The sequence below is a fragment of the Diabrotica virgifera genome, chromosome 7 (genome assembly GCF_917563875.1).
Source record: "Diabrotica virgifera virgifera chromosome 7, PGI_DIABVI_V3a".
NCBI lineage: Eukaryota > Metazoa > Arthropoda > Insecta > Coleoptera > Chrysomelidae > Diabrotica > Diabrotica virgifera.
Window position 1 is genome coordinate 1,501,359 of NC_065449.1, and position 7,159 is coordinate 1,508,517.

The following is a 7,159-nucleotide window of genomic DNA, read 5'->3' on the forward strand; positions in this document are numbered from 1 at the left end:
AGGTTACAAGATTTCTCATACATACTGACAAATTTAATAGACCAAGTGAAGTATAAAAATACTTTAAAATTTAAAGTCAATATACTTACTATTATTATAAAATATTTTATTCCCGAGGAACACAAATCCAAAGACACAAAAATTATAATAAATAATACATTTACTAAAAACACTAATATATTCTTTTAATGACTTATTTGCGCTGATACATACATAATTTGAAAGATTAGCAACGAACAACATACTGTCTGTCTACGCATGCGCCTGGGAATTATAAAATTTCACCCTCGATCGTAAAGAAGTATAACTTCACGTAGACTTACATGTATACCTTGGAACAGTCGTCAACTCGAAATGGAATCAAACAATTGAAATATGATCTAGAGGAGAAAAGACCAGACCAACATTTAACAACATGAGAAATATGTATATTCACCCATTGCGACATTATTTCTCCCACTAAAAATACGGCTACTAAAATATGTATTTCCAGTCTTGCTGTATGGCGCAGATTCCTGGATAACGAAAATGTTAATGAAAAAACTAAACAAAATTAAAATTGCTATGATGATAACCAACGTCTGCAAAGGACAAGGCACATGAAGAAGAAAGTTGTGCTTTTATTTTGTGCCACTCTTGTCTTTTTTACTCCTTGATGAAAATTTTTAACTTCTTTTCGAACATAGTTGCCTTTTATGATTTCTAGTTGTTTTTCCATTAATTGTCTCTTCTTTTGCCTGCATAATCATTTAGCTTCTCTCCGTTTTGTCTTATAATGCTCTTTACGTATTTTTGTGGTACTTCTAATATTTTACATTCAGTGTTAAAAACAAAATATTTAAAATTGTATTTGGTATATTTGGAATTAACTAAAAGAAAATACAAAATATTACTAGAAAAATTAGCTTTATTTTACTTCTACAAAACCTCTAACTTATTGCACATTACAAAAACAAAATATAATTGAAAAATACAAAACAAAAATATATATATTTTATGGAATGAATCCAAAACGTATATTAAAACTAAGCATATATCTATTCCAAACACTTTTTACAACTTAGAAACTATAATTCAACAATAATTCGTATTTTAATTTCTTATTTAAGAAATTTTTAAGAATAATTTCTTTGTCCGTATTTAAAGTTATTTTATCCTAGTCATGTTTTTATAAATCACAGAATTTTTATTAAACTCTCAATATTTACATTAAATTGTTTTAATACCTAACTAAATAAACTGTCTAGTCTAGAGTGACTCTTGCACATACATCATATTATGTATGTACAATAATATAAAAAACAATGAGATTCATTGAGTTGTTGTAACAAGTCAAGGTTTTATGTTGCTGTAACATATTTATGATGGATTACAAAAACAAAATCATCAAAATAATTTACAAAACGTTAGATACATATGGAAATAGAAATACATATCAATCTCTAGCTGGTAGGATGCATATGGGTCATTCCATTTCAAATCACTCAATTTTGGAGCAAAAAAAATTTTGGGCCTCCGATATGTCTGAAAATTGGTATATAACTTCTGCGGGACGTAAAAATAAGATATTTAAGGTCAAAAAATCTTCTTCTTTTTTTTTTCTCAAAATGTTATTTTATGCGATTTTACAGTGATTTGGTGTTTATTTATACAAATTTGCATTTTCTATCGTAAAGTATCAATGGAAAACATAATATTTTAATGGAAGGGACTCAAAAATGTCATTATATGGCATTATAACAAGTTACTTTGATTCAAAACAAGCTTTTGATCAAATTTTATAGTGTAGAAAACGTTAAAATACCGTTTTTTACATTTTTCTCCATTCCCAAAATACATCATAATCGATTTGGCTGAAAATTTGCCCACAGATAGACAAAACATAGGACTTTAAGTGGTGAGACGTATTTGAATTATATTACAATACCAAAAAAATTACATGCAATATTATAGTCAAAAATATAGGCGTCTACTGTAAGTACAATTAACTCGAAAATATCGACATCACGACAAAAATTGTTCAAAAGAAATTGTAATAATTGTAAATACGATTTATTTGGAACAATTTCAGTTCCTACCATTTTTGTCGAAAAGTTAAAAATGGCGGAGATATTGAGCAAAACAGGTTCTCCTTGAAAATCAAGATGGCGGCTAACGTAACGGAGGAATTCATTCGTGATTTTAAATTTAGGCTACTATTGACTCCCCTAAAGATCAGAAAAATAAAATTTTGGGCAGCTCGGCATTCAAGGTCAAATGCTATTCCTACTGGACTAATATATACTTTTGAGTCTGATATTACTGCATGTAACTTTTTTGGTATTGTAATATAATTCAAATCCTTCTAACCACTTAAAGTCCTATCTTTTGGCTATCTGTGGGCAAATTTTCAGCCAAATCGATGATGATGTATTTTGGGAATGGAGGAAAATGTAAAAAACGGTATTTTAACGTTTTTTACACTATAAAATTTGATCAAAAACTTGTTTTGACTCAAAATAACTTGTTATAATGCCATATAATGACATTTTTGAGTCCTTTCTATTAAAATATTATGTTTTTCATTGATACTTTACGACAGAAAATGCAAATTTGTTTAAATAAACACCAAATCACTGTAAAATCGCATAAAATAACATTTTGAGAAAAAAAGAAGAAGAAGATGTTTTGACCTTAAATATCTTATTTTTACGTCCCGCAGAAGCTATATACCAATTTTCAGACAAATCGGAGATCCAAAATCTGGAAGTGATTTGACATGGAACGTACCATATACATTGTTGTATACAATTTTGTAGCAGTTCAGCCAATTGGTTTCTTGTAAATTGTGTATGTTGTATCGAGTAATTGCTTGTTATTAAGTAAAGTCTTTATTCTCTTTATACAAAGAATTGTTAGTCTTTCATTCAGTCTATTACATACAAACATTCAGGAAGATGGCCCTACTTCTCAAGATAAACATGGACACATAATTGTACAATAATCGTAACAACTACTACCATCAATAAATTATAATTATATCTTACAACGTTGGAGAGAAGAGAAATTGGGACAGAAACTAAGAAGATACAATACCGAACAGAAAAGATAGAAGTCGCAAAACTCTATAGAAGAAAGAAAGAGACCTGGATCTCTGAACAAATGTAATAGTTAGAAATCAACAATGACAACAAGAGACAGTTCGAATATATAAAACAATATAGTCAAAAAAAACATAAAAATAAATAAAAAGATTGGGAAAAACATTTTACAGATCTGTACAAAACCAGCCAAGACGACACATGCAGAAGATGAAGACATAACAGAATGCAGAGGAAGACGCACCTACCTACCTAAAATTCATAAATATCGTAAAGCAACTAAAATTAAACAAAACTCCGGGGCCAGATTAAATTAACAACGAACTTATAAACTGAGGAGAGAAACTGACAAAACGGATGTACCAGGTGTCCCAATAAGAATGGCCCTCGGCTATATCTCAGGAACCGTTTATAGTACAGCTTTGAGAAAAAAATATTTATAACAAAAGTTGCACCGAGAAAATCCTGGAAATTATTTTCATAATTGTAGGTCCACCGCTAGAGGGCGTAATTGACTATCAAAAATTAAAAAATCAAAATTTTACAAAATTTACCTAATGAAAGGGCACTGGAAATCCAATCATCGTATTCTTCATGAAATTCTGCGCATATTTGATTTCACAAGTTTAGTCTACCTTTGCAAATAAGAGGTAGGGGTGAGTGGGAACCTTCTTATGCAAAAATGGCTGTAAGTCCAGTTCTGCTAAATCGAATTTTGCATACTTGCTCTTGTTGAAATCAGCTCTTTTTCGTCAATATAAGTGTCTTATTTTCGAAATAGCCTAATAAGTAATATGCAAGCTAGGAGGCGGTATTTAATTATTTTCAGAAATCTAGTTTTCTTTGGAAAATATTAAATACAAGTATGCGTTTTTAATCCTGCATTACAAAATTAGACCAAATTAGCAACATAATACCGAAATCCGCATGTTGATACCTTTTTTCTATCTCAAGATATCTTAAGAAACGTGTAAATTTTAAACAACTGTTAATGTCACCGGTAAACGAAGTTAAGGAAAAGTAGTGTGCTATGGAAAAAAACAAAGAAACATTTTCCAGATGTAAACGTATATAATTAATTAAATCAACAATAAGACAAACAACACTATAAAATATAACAAAGAAATAAAAGCAACTACTTACTTAGTCTTAGTGACTGCCTAAATGTTCAAATTGTTGCCCATCATTTTCGATGCAAGCATGAGTAGTGGGCCTAGCGGCAAAAACAAGGTCTTTAATCCGTCCCCATAAATAAGTCTAAAACGGTTAAATCTGTTGCTATTCAATCTACTCTTGAAAGAAGGCATCATCGCAGAACTCATCATTTCATCATCGAAAATGATGGGCAACAATTTGAACATTTAGGCAGTCACTAAGACTAAGTAAGTAGTTGCTTTTATTTCTTTGTTATATTTTATAGTGTTGTTTGTCTTATTGTTGATTTAATTAGTTATATATACGTTTACATTTGGAAAATGTTTATTTGTTTTTCCATAGCACACTACTTTTCCCTAACCTTGTTTACCGGTGACAGTAACAGTTATGTTTAGAATTTACACATTTCTTAAGATATCTCGAGATAGAAAAAATGTATCGACATGCGGTTTTCGGTATTATGTTGCTAATTTGGTCTAATTTTGTAATACAGGATTAAAAATGCATAATTGTATTTAATATTTTCCAAAGAAAACTAGATTTCTAAAAATAATTAAATAACGCCTCCTAGCTTGCATATTACTTATTAGCCTATTTCGAAAATAAGACAATTACATTGACGAAAAGGAGCTGATTTCAACAAGACCAAGTATGCCAAATTCGATTTAGCAGAACCGGACTTACAGCCATTTTTGCATAAGAAGGTTCCCACTCACCCCCACCTGTTATTTGCAAAGGTAAACTTAACTTCTGAAATCAAATATGCGCAGAATTTTATGAAGAATACGATGATTGGATTTACAGTGCCCTTTCATTAGGTAAATTTTGTAATATTTTGATTTTTTAATTTTTGATAGTCAATTACGCCCTCTAGCGGTGGACCTACAATTATGAAAATAATTTCCAGGCTTTTCCCGAGGCCGCTTTTGTTATAAATATTTTTTTCTCAAAGCTGTACTATAAACGGTTCCTGAGATATGGCCGAGAGCCATTCTTATTGGGACACCCGGTACAAACTAATGGTAAAAATTTGGAAGGACAAAAACATGCCTGTAGAATGGAAAAACGGACACAACCCACCAATCTTTAAGAAGAGGATTACGTCCTACCTAAGAAAATCAGGCTTGATGAACAGTCACACTGACCTTTATATCCAAATGTTAGACAAAGATGCAAGGTGCCTAATTGTACTTATGTTTTTATAAATTCCAAACTACTTAGTTTTTATGACTTATTGTATATTTTAAATTCAATGTATCAAAAACAATGATACAATCATTTTTATTTAATGTTTTTGATTAACTAAATTTATTATATTGTTTTTATTCCTCAATATCCAACACAACACACAAAAATATATGTTTTTTTGTGAAAATACAAAAAATCGCACATTATAAGGTTAATAATGCACCAAAAAAACCTAACTTAAGAAATTTTAAAACAAATTTTACAAAAGGTTTTAATGTTGCGAAGCAGTTGCTTTAAATTATATTTTAATTCGTTTTTGTTTTTACTAATATCTGCGAGCTCATAAGAACTCAGGATTATAACTGTTTTATTAATGTACATAATTTTTTTCTTATGGCAAATTATGTCTTATCGTTCCTCATAGAGGTAGAATCTAGGTAATTTCGGAAGAGAAATTTTGTTTATTTCTTTCTCATATGATAAACATTGATGCATGGATAATAATCTTATACATACTAATATACACTTCTCCAAGAAATTAACGCACCACCTTAAAAATGGGTCGTTTTTGATGTCTGGAATTTCCAAAACCTGTTGTCCCATTTAAGTGATTTTTTTTTAGTATGTTATAGCCTTATTCTTTATCGCAGTAATGATATTGTTGCTAGACAGGTAAATTATAATTGTATTCTCAAAGTTCGCTTGACCCTGTGGAATATTCTAGCATTTTTAAAATAATGAAATTGAAATCCAACTCTCATGTTTTCTTAATATTATGTTTTTTTATTCATTCGCTTATGTTGGATAATAAAAAAGTTAGGTACTTTAACAACTAGCCTTATTTTTCGTCAATACAGAGGGTGTTTTTAAATATAAGTCTGGCAAACTTTAAGGGATAATTCTGCATGAAAAAATAATGACAGTTTGCTTCATAAACGCATGTTCTCAAATGCTTCGTTTCCCAGATAGGGGTGTTTTTTCTTACAAACCGACGATTTATTTATTGCTCTAAAACCATATGCAAATTAAATTTGGTGGGTTTTAAGAGATACTTATTGCGCATTTTTTGATATACAATTAGGAATTTCATATTCACAATTGGCGCGTATACGGGTAGTATGACCTTTATGTGCGCCAATAGTGAACATATTCTTAATTATATGTCCAAAAATGCACAATAACTACCTCTTAAAACCCACCAAATTTCATTTGCATATCTCAAACCGGTTTTAGAGCCATAAATAAATCGTCAGTTTGTAAGAAAAATTTCAACACCCCTTATCTCGGAAACGAAAGATTTGCAGACATACGTTTATAAAGCAAACTGCCATTATTTTTTCATGGCGAATTACCCCTTAAAACTTGCCGTACTTATTTAAAAACACCCTGTATTGACGAAAAACAAAGCTAGTTGTTAAAGTACCTAATTTTTTTATTATCCAGCACAAACCAATGAATCAAAATATAGAATGTTAAGAAAACATGAGGCTATAGTTGTGTTTTAATTTCAGTATTTTATAAATGCTAGAATATTTCACAGGGTGACGCGAACTTTGAGAAAAAAAATCACAGTTTGATTGTTACACCCGGTATACAATGACAATTTAACCTGTCTAGCAACAATATTATTACAGCGATATTGTTAAAGAATAAGGCTACAACATGTTAAAAAATCACTTAAATCGAACAACAGGTTTAGGAAATTCGAGACATCAAAAATGACCCATTTTTGAGGT